The sequence below is a fragment of the Dryobates pubescens genome, chromosome 4, assembly GCF_014839835.1.
Source record: "Dryobates pubescens isolate bDryPub1 chromosome 4, bDryPub1.pri, whole genome shotgun sequence".
Classification (NCBI taxonomy): Eukaryota; Metazoa; Chordata; class Aves; order Piciformes; family Picidae; genus Dryobates; species Dryobates pubescens.
Window position 1 is genome coordinate 25,918,505 of NC_071615.1, and position 14,296 is coordinate 25,932,800.

The window sequence follows — 14,296 nt, forward strand, 5'->3', positions numbered from 1 at the left end:
TTTTCATTTCTTTCTTTTTTTTTTTTTTTTTAACCTTTCCCACTACTGGAAGTTATAAATTGTTTAAATTTGGGGGATTTGGGCTGGTTTTTATATTTGAGAGAAAGTGCAGGGTAGTGAAGGCCAGTGAGTCCTCAGGAAAAAAAGGAAAAACAAGCAAACAAACAACAAAACCCCAACCCAAACCCAAACCAAACTAACCGACAAACAAGAACAGAAAACCAAACCACACAAGCAAAAAACCCAACAATTACACAGAGAGGAAAAGCCTCCATTTTTCAAAGATTCTAAGCTGTTTCTTTCTCCCATGATTTGATTGGATTTTAGCAGTGTAGTATTGACTCCTAACCTCTTCATTGCATGCAGCTACAAAATGAATCATAGAATCACTGAATCATTTCAATTGATCTAACTACTGTCAAACTCTACCAAGCCTGGTGCTAAACCATGACCCTCAGCACCACATCTCTGCCTCTTGGAAACACCTCCAGGGATGGGAATTCAACTGCCTCCCTGGGCAGCCTGTTCCAGTCTTTGAAAACACTTTCAGTCAAGAAGTTTCTTCTCATGTCCAGCCTAAATTTCCCCTGGTGCAACTTGAGGCCATTTCCTCTTGTTCTGTCACTTGTGACAAGGGTGCGCAATCATTTGTTCTAGCACATCATTTGCTCTAGAGCCCAGGAATGGTCTGGAGACCTGAGGAGCAACTGAGGGGTTCAGCCTGGAGAAAAAGAAGCTCAGGGGAGACCTTCTTACTCTCTGTGGCTCCCTGGGGAAGATCTCTTTTCCTGGGGAAAAGATAAAGGACAGGAGGAAATGACCTCAAGTTGAACCAGAGGAGGTTTGGGTTGGGCATGAATATCATTGGACATGAGGAATGGTTTCTTCACCAGAAGGGTTGTCAGGCCCTGGACCAGGCTGCTCAAGGCAGTGGTGGAGTCCCCAATCCCTGGAACAGTTTTGAAGCTGTGGAGATGTGGTGCTAAGGAACATGGTTTGGTGGTGACCTGGAAGTGCTGGGTGGTTGGTTGGACTCAATGATCTTCAAGGTTTCTTCCAACTCAAATGATTCAAGGAATCTGTGATTCTGAGAAGAGACCAACATCTGCCTCACTCCAACCTCCTTTTAGTGAGCATAAGAAGGTCTCTCCTCAGCTTCCTCTTCTCCAGACTAAAAGTGACAATAGAACATAATTCATACATGACAGAACAGAGCAAAGTTTTGTTCTGCTCTCTCTGTGCTGCTTGAAGGAATAAGCTTTTACAGTGCCAAAATTCTTGCTAGCCTTGTTAACTACTCTGGAAGCAAAAGAGCTGACATAAGGATAGCCAAATCTGTTCCTTTATGAAAGTGTAGTAAGACAGAAAATCATTTTATTGTCAGCTAATGCTTCAGTTTATATGACACAATTAAACTTGCAATAAAACACAAACAGATTTGGTCATGTCACTCATAACAATCATCCTGGCAGAAGCAAGGGTGAACCATTCCACTCCCCAGTGCTACTGGACTGAAAGCAACCTGCTGTGGGTTACCCAGTACAGTTACACCAAAACCAGACTTAGGCACATTATTGTTAATATTTTTTTGTCCCCAAAACTACATACCAAGCTTAGCTCTAGTGCACACATTTGGCTTGTTAGTCTAATCAAATGATGGGAAGAGCACACAGATGCCTGGATTGCTCAGCAAGCCTGACCCTGATCATTCACACACATGTAAAAGCCCTGCCATTGACTGCTGCGTGGGGCTGCTCACAAGAGCAAACAATGCCCTGCTCACTCATTCATTTCACCACCTAGTTACTGTTTCACTCACTGGGTTGACTCAGTCCTTCCTACTTACAGTCTTAGCATCTCATCTTGCTTTCCCAGTGAGTAATGCCAATTAAAATTCACTTAAGACCCATATAGATTGAGAAAACCAGAATCACACCCTCAATCTGAGAGACACTGAACTTCATCAAACAATCTCTCAGCATGATTTAGAAGTATTTTAAGAGCAGCTCTGAGGAGAATGACTTGGGGATGCTCGTGGATGAAAAGCTGGACATATGCTGGTACAGTGCACTCCCAGCCCAGAGCCAACCATGCCCTGGGCAGATCCCCAGCAGTGTGAGCAGCAGGTGGAGGGAGGGGATTCTGCCCCTCTGCTCTGCTGAGACCCCACCTGCAGTCTGGGGCCATCTCTGGAGTCCTCAACACAGGAGAGACATGGACCTGTTGCAGCAGGGCCAGAGGAAGCCACAATAATGATGAGAGGGCTAGAAGCCCTCTGTTGTGAGGCCAGGCTGGAAGAGTTAGGGCTGTTCAGTCTGGAGAAGGCTCCAGAGAGACTTTCTGGTGGCCTTTCAGGACTTAAAGGGGCCAATCACAAGGCTGGGGACAGACTTTTTATCAGGGCCTGTTGTGACAGGACAAGGAGGAAGATTCAGACTGGTGAGAAGGAAGATCTTTTTTTTGCACTGAGGGTGAGACACTGGCCCAGAGAGGTGGTAGATGCCCCATCCCTGGAACCATTCCAGGTCAGGTTGTTGGAGGCTCTGAGCAACCTTCTCTAGTTAGAGATGTCCCTGCTCACAGTGTGTGTGGGGTTTGGACTAGATGGCCTTTAGAGGTTATAAAGCATTCAGTGATTCTATGATTCTTAGGTCTTAAGTAGGACTTCAGTGCTGCACAGGCCTTGCCTGGTCTTCTCTTTTTCTCCTTTTTACTTCACTTGCCTTGAAAGTAAAGGATGAGGTTCTGCCTTTAGGTTTATTTATCTAAGTAAATGTTATGGAGAGCTAAATATGGCCTTTTGCACAAAAATGAAAGACAAGGTTTTAACACTTCCATAGCTGTCAGTAGTCCATCCTTCACAACACACTTCTCAGCTTCATTCTGTGCAGACACTCATTTACTTCAATATTTCCTTGGCTAAAGTCCAGTTCCCTTAATTTCTCTTAATTGTACATTTCATACCCAGTATGAAGGCTTCAGAGAGGTGCCCCATCGCTGGAACCATTCCAGGTTGGGTTGTTTGGAGTTGTGGGCAGCCTGCTCTGGTTGGAGGTGTCCCTGCTGACTGCACCAGGGTTGGACTGGGTAATGATTGGAGGTCCCTTCCAACCCCAACCAGTCTGTGATTTTGATTCTGTGACAGCAGCTGTGTAACATCTTCAAGTTGTAAAACCAATGACCTCTTTTATTCTGTGATACAAGTTAATGCAATAGGTGATTCTTTGCATCACACCCCTGATCAGCATATTCAGCTCACTCCTAAAATGTTGTGTTGCCTGCCCATGCTGTGGTCAAGTCCGACATCACTGCACAACAGACTTTAACACACAGGTCTGTCTATTTATGTACACGTGCATAAAGGACTGCACTGCTGATCCTGTCTGTCATCAAGCACCAATCACTCTCATCATCCTCCAGTTTTAGAAAGGGAATGGTATTTTGCCAGTAACAGCTTTCTCAGACCAGCAGTAGATTGAATTTTGGGTTTACTATTTTGATCTTCGGAGATATGTGTATGACAAAGAAACACGTATTTGGCTGCCAAAGAGACTGCCTGACAACTAGAATTCACAGAATCACAGAGTGCATCAGGTTGGAAGGAAACCTCAAAAGTCATCTTGTCCAAACCCCCCCTGCAGTCAGCAGGGACATCTCCAACTAGATCAGGTTTGCTCAGGGCCCCATTGACCTTGAATGTCTCCAGCATGGGGCCTCCACCACATCTCTGGGCAACCTGTTCCAGTATTTCACCATTCTCATTGTGAAGAATTTCCTGTTAATGTCCAACCTAAATGTACACTGCTCCAGTTTCAAACCAGCCCCTCATCCTATTACTACAAGCCCCCAGCCTTCCTGTAGGTTCCCTTGCAGGTACTGGAAGGCCACGATAAAGGGCTCCCTGGACCCTTCTCTCCAGGTTGAACAGCCCCCACTCTCTCAGCCTGTCTTCATAGGAGATGTGCTCCAGCCCTCTGATCATCTTTGTGACCTTACTCTGGACCCTTTCCATCAGGTCCATGTCTTTCTTCTGTTGGGGGCCCCAGAACTGAACACAGTACTACATGTGGGGGTCTTACCAGAGCAGAATTGCAAAATCACCTCTCTTGACCTGCTGGCCACAGTTCTTTTGATGCAGCCATTGGCCTTCAGGGCTGCAAGTCCCCCATTCCTTCCAGCTCAGAAGTCAACTGATTGACACAGTGTCATAGGAGGGAACGGGGCTGCAGAAGCCTTTTTTACAATTTGCATTTATTTGTGAATATTTTTGTCAAGGGCTAAAACTGGGGAATAAACTCAGTTTATTACAGGCTCTCCACAAACATGCAGAGAAGGAAGAGGAATGGGGCAGCAACGTTATATGGTCCTGGACCTGACAGAAGCTTTCTGCAACTCATGCCTAAGGGATGAAAATTGGAATAACTCTCATTTCAAAATGCTTCTGAGTCATAAGAAACACCAGCACAACCCAGAAGCATATTCAATTGGATGTATATTTGGTACCTGCTATCTCTCTATAAACCTGTGTGAAGGACATCTTGCTTTCATGTTTTGCACTAGAATTACAGAATTTTTGAGGTTGAAAAAGACCTCTGAGATCATTGAGTCCGATTATCAGCCTAATACCACCACACCCATTAAACCATGTCCTGAAGTACCATCTCCACACATTTTCTGAACACCTCCACCACCTACCTGGGCAACCTGTTCAAAACCTGACCAGTGGGAGCTTACTTATTGGGTGGAGGAGTATTGTTATATTTTTACTTTCTCTCTGAAGTCTTTCATCTTCTTAAATTGACTTTCTGGAGAGTACAATTTCACAGAATCACAGAATGTTAGCGGTTGGAAGGGACCTCAAAAGATCATCTAGTCCAACACCCCTGCCAGAGCAGGATCACTCAGAGTAGGTCACACAGGAACTCATACAGACAGGGTTTGACTGTCTGTGGAGAAGGAGACTCCACAGCCTCTCTGGGCAGTCTGTTCCAGTGTTTTGTCACCCTGACAGTGAAAAGCTTTTTCCCTATTTTCATGTGGAACCTCCTATGCTCCAGCTTGCACATGTCACAGTATCACAGTGTCACAGTATAACTAAGGTTGGAAGAGACCCCAAGGATCATCAAGTCCAACCTGTCTCAACAGACCTCACGACTAGACCATGGCACCAAGTGCCACGTCCAATCTCCCCTTGAACACCTCCAGGGACGGTGACTCCACCACCTCCCTGGGCAGCACATTCCAATGACGAATGACTCGCTCAGTGAAGAACTTTTTCCTCACTTCGAGTCTAAACCTCCCCTGGCACAGCTTGAGACTGTGTCCCCTTGTTCTGGTGCTGGTTGCCTGGGAGAAGAGACCAACCCCGTCCTGTCTACAACCACCTTTCAGGTAGTTGTAGAGGGCTAAACAATCCCAGCTCACTCAGCCTCTCCTCATAGGGCTTGTGCTCAAGGCCTCTCCCCAGCCTTGTTGCCCTTCTCTGGACACGTTCAAGTGTTTCAATGTCCTTCTTAAACTGAGGGGCCCAGAACTTGACACAGTACTCAAAGTGTGGCCTAACCAATGCAGAGTACAGGGGCACAATGACCTCCCTGCTCCTGCTGGCCACACTATTCCTAATACAGACCAGGATGCCATTGGCCCTCTTGGCCACCTGGGCACACTGCTGGCTCATGTTTAGGCGGGTGTCAATCAGCACCCCCAGGTCCCTCTCTGACGCCTCACCAGTGCTGAGTTCTGGGGGACAATCATTTCTTTGGCCCTTCTTTTTGGGAAATAAAAAACAGTAATTGCTGGGGTTTTTTTTCACTTTTAAAAGCAACAGGTCAGATGAGGCCTTGAACAGGCTGGTGCAGTGGTAGCTGACCCTGGCCATGAGAGAGGGTTTGGAACTAGATGATCTTTAAGGTCCCTTCCAATGCAAACCATTCTATGAATATATGAATTTAAAAGAAGGTGCTGATGGATTCATCCCCACCTACCACAGCACAGCAATGTGGCTAACACTTTGATGCTAGCTGCTTTTCTCAGAAGCACTATTGCACACTGCCATCATGAATTCATTCTTTTCAGAATGACTCTTCAAAACACCAATTTGTCATTATTTCCAAGACATTTGCCTTAAGATGATGTCTGAATGTCTCTGTGTAAAGCAGATCCGTGTTCAGACAGGTGTTCTTTAAAAACACAGCAGAAACAGAAAGCAATTCGGGTGGTTTATTCTGTGAAAGCAGAAAGCCTGCACAAAGCTCATTGCAACATTAAACTGCCTTGTGCAGCAAACAAAACAAAACAACTAACCAACTGCTAGAGTTCTCCTGGTTGTTTGAGGCAGCCTGATGGTTCCATCAGAAAACGGGCACCTAACAGAGTTTGTCACTGGGAAGCATATTGCTTTGAGAGTCTAGAAGGGAGCTTTGGTGGAAAGGTTGTTTTGCTACAGTGCGAAGGAGAAAGAGTAACTTAGTTCAAAACATGTGTTTAATTTTCTAGTAAGGGTTCAGTTATAATGGGTGAATAATCCTCAGTGCAAGAGACAGACAAAGCAATCTGTGTGGAGGGTAGTTCACAGGGTAGGTTCTACAGCACAGATTTTTCCACCTTGAGCCTGATTGTACCTCTTAAAGTCACCCTACGCTTATTTAGCGATGATTTATGTCTACTGTCTGACTAAAACCAGACTCTATGAAGTGCAGCTCTAACAAGAAATGACAAACTCTAAGTTCTGCAGAGCCTGGGTAGCCATTTTGGTGGTGGCTGCCAGCTTGGGGCAGAACAGATTCAAGTAGCTGAATATCCAAAAATAATATTTTTGCAGATCTGAGAATTTTAAGATCATCTTTCAAATCGTCAGCCACTCCACTAGATATAGAGGAAGGGTATGGCAACCTGCTGCACTGATATGTAACTGTAAGAGCAAATAATTGCTGCTGCATGCTTTTTATTCTTAACTTATAAACATTCACAAATTTAACAATAAAAATAAGCCACTAGTCGAAATCTGTTTGCAAGGCCATGAGGTAACTCAAAACCAAACTGTGTAGGAATGGCCACTCTTAATATCGGAAGTTTAATATACAATGAAGTCAGGACATTTGAAGCACTTACACATAGAAAGACAGAAACCTTTAGGAGGGACACTGAGCCTCCTAATGAGCCTTACATTTCACATGTAAGACAACTGCATGAATTGGGAATGAGGTAGTTCTTGTGACTTATTTCTCCCTCAAGAGACTTTTATCACTCAGAACTGTGTTATGGTGGTATCTGCTTGAGTTTGGAGCTTTGCCCCTGAGGATTCTGGGGCCCCTAACACAAGAAGGACATGGAACTGTTGGAGGGGGTTCAGAGGAGGACACAAAGATGATCAGAGGGCTTGGAACACCTCCCCTGTGGGGACAGAGTATGAGAGCTGTGGCTGTTCAGCCTGGAGAAGTCTCTGGGGAGGCCTTCCAGTACCTGAAGTACCAGTACAAGAAAGTTGGAGAGGGACCTTTGACAAGGACTTTTAGTGATAGGACAAGAGGGAATGGATTGAAGATGGAAGAGGGCAGATTTGGACTGGATACTAGGAAGAAATTCTTTCCATTGAGGGTGGTGAGACATTGGAATAGGGTGCCCAGGGTGACTGTGGATGCCCCTTTCCTGGAAGAGTTCAAGATGAAGTTGGATGGGGCCTTGAGTAATTTGGTCTAGTGGAAGGTGTCCCTGTCCATGGCAGAGAGGTTGAAACTAGACGATCTTTAAGGCCCCTTCCAACCCAAACCATTCTATGATTCTACATACAAAGGTAATCACAAGGAAAATGGGAGTAGCTCTTCTTCCTCTTTGAGGAACAGGATAAGGTAGGATGATGGGAGCAGGTGCTGGAGATATGGATGCAGCTCATTCTCCAGTACACCTCAAAACAGCATTCAATGTGGGTTGTGCAGAAAAGGCATATGGTCACAAGGGAAGGCTAAGCACCCATTAAGGAACTTGTTTTTCATTCCTGGTGATAAAGAAAGGCTGGAGTGACCAGGGAGTGAGATGAAACTGGACAAAAGGAGAGTGAATCTTCAAGGTTTAAACACAACTTCAGCAACAGAAGACAGCGTGGCTCACAGATTAGAAATGAGGAAAAACAGTTATAGGCTGGAGACATAACTAGCACTGAGATCTAAGCCTGATGTCAACATCTTACTGCTGCCGTGATTTATTACTGCTGCCAGGACAGGGTAGGTCAGAGTTTTTACAGTAGAGAAACCAAGGGAAACAGCAAGGTGCACAAAAAACACCCAGGGCAAATGCTTGTGAAGTTTGAGTTAGCAAAGGTCAAATTACACGAGAAGGATGCAGCGAGGTAGGTGTGGTCTCTTCTCCCTAGTAAAAAGTGGTAAGTTGGGATGAAAGGGCCTCAAGTTGCACCAGGGGAGGTTCAGGCTGGGTATTAGAAGAAATTTCTTCACTGAAAGGGCTCTCAAAGACTAGAACAGGCTGCCCAGGGAGGTGGTTGAATCCCTATCCCTGGAGCTGTTTCTAAGAGGCAGAGGTGCAATGCTGAGGGACATGGTTTAGCCTCGGTAGAGTTAGGTACCGGTTGGACTCGATGATCGGAAAGGTCCTTTCCAACGGAAACGATTCTATGATGCTATGGTATCACGTAACACTAGAAAGTGAGTCAGACAGCCGACATCCGCCGGGGAGCGGCCGGAATGCCGGGCGGGAGCCGGGCTGTGTGTGTGTGTTTGAGCACTTTTCTCGGTTCACAGAGCCAGCCACAATCCTCTCGCTGTGGCGCCGAGACACCGGCGGAGGCGAGCGGCGGACAGGAGCCGGCGGGGAGAGGCCCCCCGTACCCACTGGGGGAAGCAACAGGCGAGGAGAGGCGGCAGTGGCTGAGGGGAGAGACCGCCCGGCCCCCGCCTCTCCCACGGCGCTGCCGCCTCCCGCCCGCGCAGCTGTGGGACCGTTAAAAGCGTTACAGCTCCCACTTTCGAACTGATTCAAACTCGGCGAGCGCCGAACGGCGCAGCCCCTCCCCGGGCCGAGCCGCACTCCCCGCCCGCTGCCCGCCAATCCTCTCTCCTCCCCTCCTGTCCCCTCCCTCTTCTCCCACACACTCCACGTGAGACAGCGGAGAGTTTCGGGCTTCTCGCAGCCCGACGCGCTCCAGCCCGCTGCGGTGAGGGGGGAACCGGGGTCCGGGAGGCAGCGGGCGGGCGATGGGAGAGGGGCAGCTCGAAGCCCTAGCCCCAGGCCCTGCAGGCGGCAGCGAGAGAACAAAGAGTCTCACCCGCCCCTCCCCCGCTCCGCCATGCACGTGGGGAGTGAACTCCCGCCCCCCGCCCCGCCCCTGGCGCCCGATTGGCGCGGGCGGGCCCCCCGTCCGCCTCCATCCAATGGAGGCGGCACTCGGTGCTCGCCAATGAGCGCGATGCCGATTGGGCCGCCGCGTTTGGCGCTCGGTCCGGGAGGGTGAATCCGGCAGCCGGAGGCTGGAGGGGAGGGACGGAGAGCGGGCGGGCAAGCGGAGCGGAGCTGGCGGTGGCGGCAGCGGCGGCGGCGGGGCGGCAGCGGCGGCGTGAGGCCGGGGGGCGGGTGAGTGAGCGGGCGAGCGACACCTCGCGGGCTTGAGATGTTGGCGCCGGGAGCGGCTATTTATAACCGGCTCCCTTTGTAATGGCGAGAGGGGAGGAGGCGGCAGGGGCGACGGCTCTTGAGGGGTAGCCACCTTCCCCTTAAGCGGCAGCCGCCTCCCGGCCCCTTCCCGCCGGCGCGGCGGGTGGCGGGCGCCCGGTGAGGGGGTGTGGAGGGGAAGCCGGCGGCGAGACAGGCGCGCTGCCGGCCGGTGACAGCTGGAGGGGAGAGACATGGAGTCTGAAGTGTCCTTTGTCTAAGTTGGCTCCGTCTGGCCCGGCCGGCGGTTCCCGTTCCGATCCCTCGCCCGGCGGAGCGTAGCCCCGGGCTCAGGACAAGCTCGTCGTCGGTCCCCCTCGCTCCCTCTAGGGGTGGTAGGCGGGGTGCCGTGGGGGGAGAAGAGGGGAAAGGGGAAGACCCGGCGGTTTCCTTCCCCTCCTCCCAGTTCTGCCGACTGCATGCGGCGGCGGCTCCAGGCACAGTTGGATTCAGGGACAGCGGGGAGGTGCATGTGTGCCCTCAGCGCTGCCGGCCGGGAAATCCGCGTACCTCCGGCACAAAGCTCCCCCTCCCCACGGCGAGGCACGCTCCCGGGAGGGTCGGACAGGTCCGCTCCGGCTCGGGCGCTCGGAGCCTCCCGCAAGCTGGCGCTCGGCACGGCAAGCCTTGCGGGGAGACGAGCGCACCCCGAGCCCTGCAGATCAGTCATGGGCTGGGGGTTGGCCGCCCTTCGGGGTCCGCTTCTGGTCTGGGAGGCTCCCTCCTTAAGGGAGGGAGCCGAAGAGGGCGAGGCGGTAAATCAGAAGTGGATCCGGCCAGCTTCCTAACGGGGAAAGGCACCGCGCCATCCTCTTCATCCAGAGCGCCGCAAGAAAGTTCTTAGGGAGCTGGAAATTGTGGCAGTTGGATCTGATGTCACCAAGGACGGGTATACAGAGCGCAGTCCAAAACCGGGATGTCGTGGGGGGGTTGCGGAGGAAGGTGCTGGGCAGAGCTGTCCCTCAGCAACACGTGTGTTGCAGGGTAGAGATGAAAGAATCGCTGTGTGGTGTCATCACGCAGTGTGCTTGATACCAACAGGTATTCAGGGTGCTCCAGAAATTGGTATTAGAAGACAAAATAAGAGCAGGCTGTGCATAGAATGTAACAGGAACGGGATAATAAACTTGCACGTTGCTCACGATCCTTATTTCTCACCTCTAAAGCAGTATCTTTATTTGAGCTAGAGAAAAGTTTTGTATTATTAACTGTGGCGCTGAAAGTTCAGACCATCAGTCTCCCTCATAAGCATATAAGAGTTTGAACACAGTCGTTTAATTGTTGCAAGATGGCTTTGTCTTTGTTTAAGGCTCGCAGCTGTAGTTGCGAGATTTCAGATTTCAGTGAAGAGTTTCACTGATGTTTTTAGCGTAATCTTCTGAACTGGGATGCCCTCACAGGTAGCTTTACGGGGTTTTTTTGGTTGGTGTTTTTTTTAATCCCAGGGATTAGCAGTCAGATTCTTTGTGTGATTTATAAAAGTTAAAAGGCCATTCTTTGTCCCCAGTATCTCTATCAAACTGGGGAATCTTATTTATGGTAACAATAAAGCATCTTCAGAAGGGTGAATGTCACTTGTACATGGTATACTATAGCTGCTCTCACTTGAGATTATTAAAATGTGGTTATTTGAGGTGTACAGAGTCTTTTAGAGAACACATCCCCAGGATATTTGGGGATAGGGCTCAAAAGTTATGTGTTTTTAACTTGGAGAACTAGTGCTTTATCCAGTACTGGCTTTTTGTTACATCATAACAGGGTACATTTCTTATTGTGGAGTTCCCTCTACCAAAAAACAGAGGAAAAGTAACTTTTTTTTCCTTTCTTCTCCCCCCCTTCTTCTGTCTCTGCAAAGTATGAAAGTATCAATTAAACAACCTGTGGATAAATCTGTCACAGTAAAATATTCCATGAGATGCTAACAGCTGTTTTTTGTCTGGAACTTTGGAAGAATTCAAGATTGTAATTTAGGACAAAGATTAGGGAACCTTCCCCCTTTTTTTATTTTTCTGAGTTTTGTTTTTTTCCTCTTAATCTGTAATTTCACTCTGGAAAGTGACAGACATGGAAAATCCTCATCCTCAAAAGGTCATATGATGTCTTTACTCAGTTTAAAACAAACTAAAGCAGGTCATACAGTGTCTTTGCTTGGGTTACTAAAGCAGTAACACGTAAGCTTAGGCCAGAGACTTGCAATTCAACCTCAACTTTTTTTTCCCCTTGCTGTACTTTTTCCCCCCCTCTTGCTAGAAACACCAGTGAGCTGAACTCTGGGGATTTTGTTGAAGAGAGGCGTTCAAATGGATTGTTGTTTGTCCTGTACTGTTGCGACATTCATGGGTGCAGTGTAAATATGGTCCTGCACTTCTGCTCACCTGCAGAACCAGCGCTGGCTTGATGAGAAGGGGGTTTTAAGGAGTGCATTATTAAATGCAGTAGCTATACAGGGAGAATGGGTGAGCCAACTGCTGTAAAGCAGCTCATGTCAAGAGGAGAAGCCATGTCTAGTATCCAGTGCACTCCAACACTGCTACAAGAAAATTCAGTGTGCTCCTCCAAAGTTCCTCTTGAAATTAGTCAGAAGAATTTGTTCTTGTCACCATTCACAGGACAGTTCAGCTCCTTTAGCTGGCTGCGTCGTGTGTGTGTTTCACAGCTGCAGTGTTAAAATGGAACCTTTTGTGACTGAGCAGTAAGAGTTACTTCTAGAAATGATTGCAATGCTGATAGAATAAGTGTGTGCTTTAAGTTGTGTTTGAGCACAAGTGCTGTGAGAAATTTCTCAGTGTTGGCTGCAACCTGAAAGTTCTGTAATTCTACAGCTGGCACTTACAGATGCATCTTGGCTGACTTGAGGAAAAGTCTGTGAAACTTCAGGGAAAATAGAAGATTTCCCCAGCAGGAAACAGAATGTGGCCTTTGCGAAGTGGTTTACTGAGTCAAGGAGGTCATCTTTGCAGAATTACCTAGCCAAGCAAAATTCTGCCTACCAGATCTTTTAAGACATGGAGGAAATGAACTGCATGCTGTAAATATAATTCTTAATGATTTGTTGAGTTGCTCAGATAATACATTAGGCAACATGACTCCTGTTACTAAAAGCTGTAGGGCAGTAATGGGAAATCTTTTAGTCTTGAAGCTACCACCAATGTGTTCATACTGTTGTCAGGGCCCTTGGAGAATGGTGATAGCCTCATCAAAATGATGTCTGTTTGGAGACATCACCTATGCTGTCTTTATCTACACATTTAGCATCTATATGTATGACTGGTACAACTGTTTTAGAGTGGCTGAGCCCGCCTTTAAATGGCTGAGTTACTCCTGTACTTACACAGCTGAAATGATAACTTCAGTGGATGATAAAAATGCTGGTTACAAGTTAGCAGAGTGCTTGGGCCTGATTTTTATCTCCAAGTAGATGCTTGGGACTTGGGTTGAACTAAAAATTAAAAGGAAATCAGTGTACAAAATTTTTTAACTAGGCATTCTGTCTGTTCTTACAGAGATCAGTTAGAAACTGTGGAACTGAAGAGTGACAGTTGTTGGAGGAGGGAGTAGGCTCTCTTGAGCTCCAGGCAAGGAGAACAGGAAAGTGCTCTAAAACACAGTACTCTCAGTGCTGTTTTCTGGAAGTGATACTCGGAGCTGGTTTGACTGGCACAGGCTTTTTGTACACCAGGATGTCCACAAAGAGGTGTCAGACCATGGGCTTAATGTCTGGGTCCTCAGCAATAGGTAGAACACTCCCTTCAGTGTTACAGTCAGAATATGTATTGTGAATTGAAAGGATAAAGTAACACAAGTAAACTGGAGTTGGTGCAACCCTGAAGAAGAGAGAAAAGTAATATTTGCATACAGGATTGGCAAATGAAGCTTCTTTTAGAAATGGTTCAAAAGAAGGGAATTCTTAAATATCTAATGAATTATTTAACCACAGAGATGTGATGGTTGCCATTGAATAAAATATCGGGAGAGAATAGGATGTGTTCAGAAAAGAAACCCCTCCCAGATGAATGTGGTGATGAGAGTCAAGGCCTTAATTTAGGAATCTTTGTGGCTACCTGACAGAAAAATCTCCATAGGATTTTCCAGTAACTGTTAAAGTGATCTCTGGGGTTTACCTTTATTGGCATCATTCAATCTAATGGCACTGCTCAATTTGTGATCAACGCTGTTGTATTGGAAGGGTTTCTTCTGGTAAACTCAGTAGTGCTTGTAAGGTGAGAAGGCCATTTGGAAATCCCACTGGAGACTGCATTTTCTGAGCACTGTGGCTAAAAGTGTAATGATGTGAGTGGATCAGGGCAGTATTGTCATCTGTTTGGAAATATCCTGTAGAGCTTCCAGAGCTGCTGATTTGGATATATACCATTTAATTAACAAGTGAGGGGAAAATGATAGCTTACTGCATGCGATTGAATACTTTCTTGATACACCACTGTAGAGCAACTTCTTCATTCATTGCATTAATTTATTTTTATTATTTTATTTTTAATTTTATTTATCCATGTGTATATGCATCTGATGCCTGCTTTAATGATGTAGTGTGTGTCATTTTGCAAGCAAAGTTGTTCAAATTTCCACCCAAGTCCTGGGCTTTCCAAGGTGACAATTGAAATCTTCACAGGAGGGTGTG

At 47.4% G+C, this 14,296-nt stretch overlaps 1 protein-coding gene across 4 annotated transcripts in view; it reads left to right on the top strand.

The window, feature by feature from the left end:
• Positions 1-9,495: 9,495 nt before the first annotated feature.
• Positions 9,496-14,296, top strand: part of EZH2 (enhancer of zeste 2 polycomb repressive complex 2 subunit) — a 43,924-nt gene continuing 39,123 nt past the window's right edge. For all 4 annotated transcript variants that reach the window (XM_054160966.1, XM_054160967.1, XM_054160969.1 and 1 more), the window contains exon 1: positions 9,496-9,582. The gene's annotated coding sequence lies outside the window, so the exon portion shown is untranslated. The remainder of the gene's footprint in view (positions 9,583-14,296) is intronic.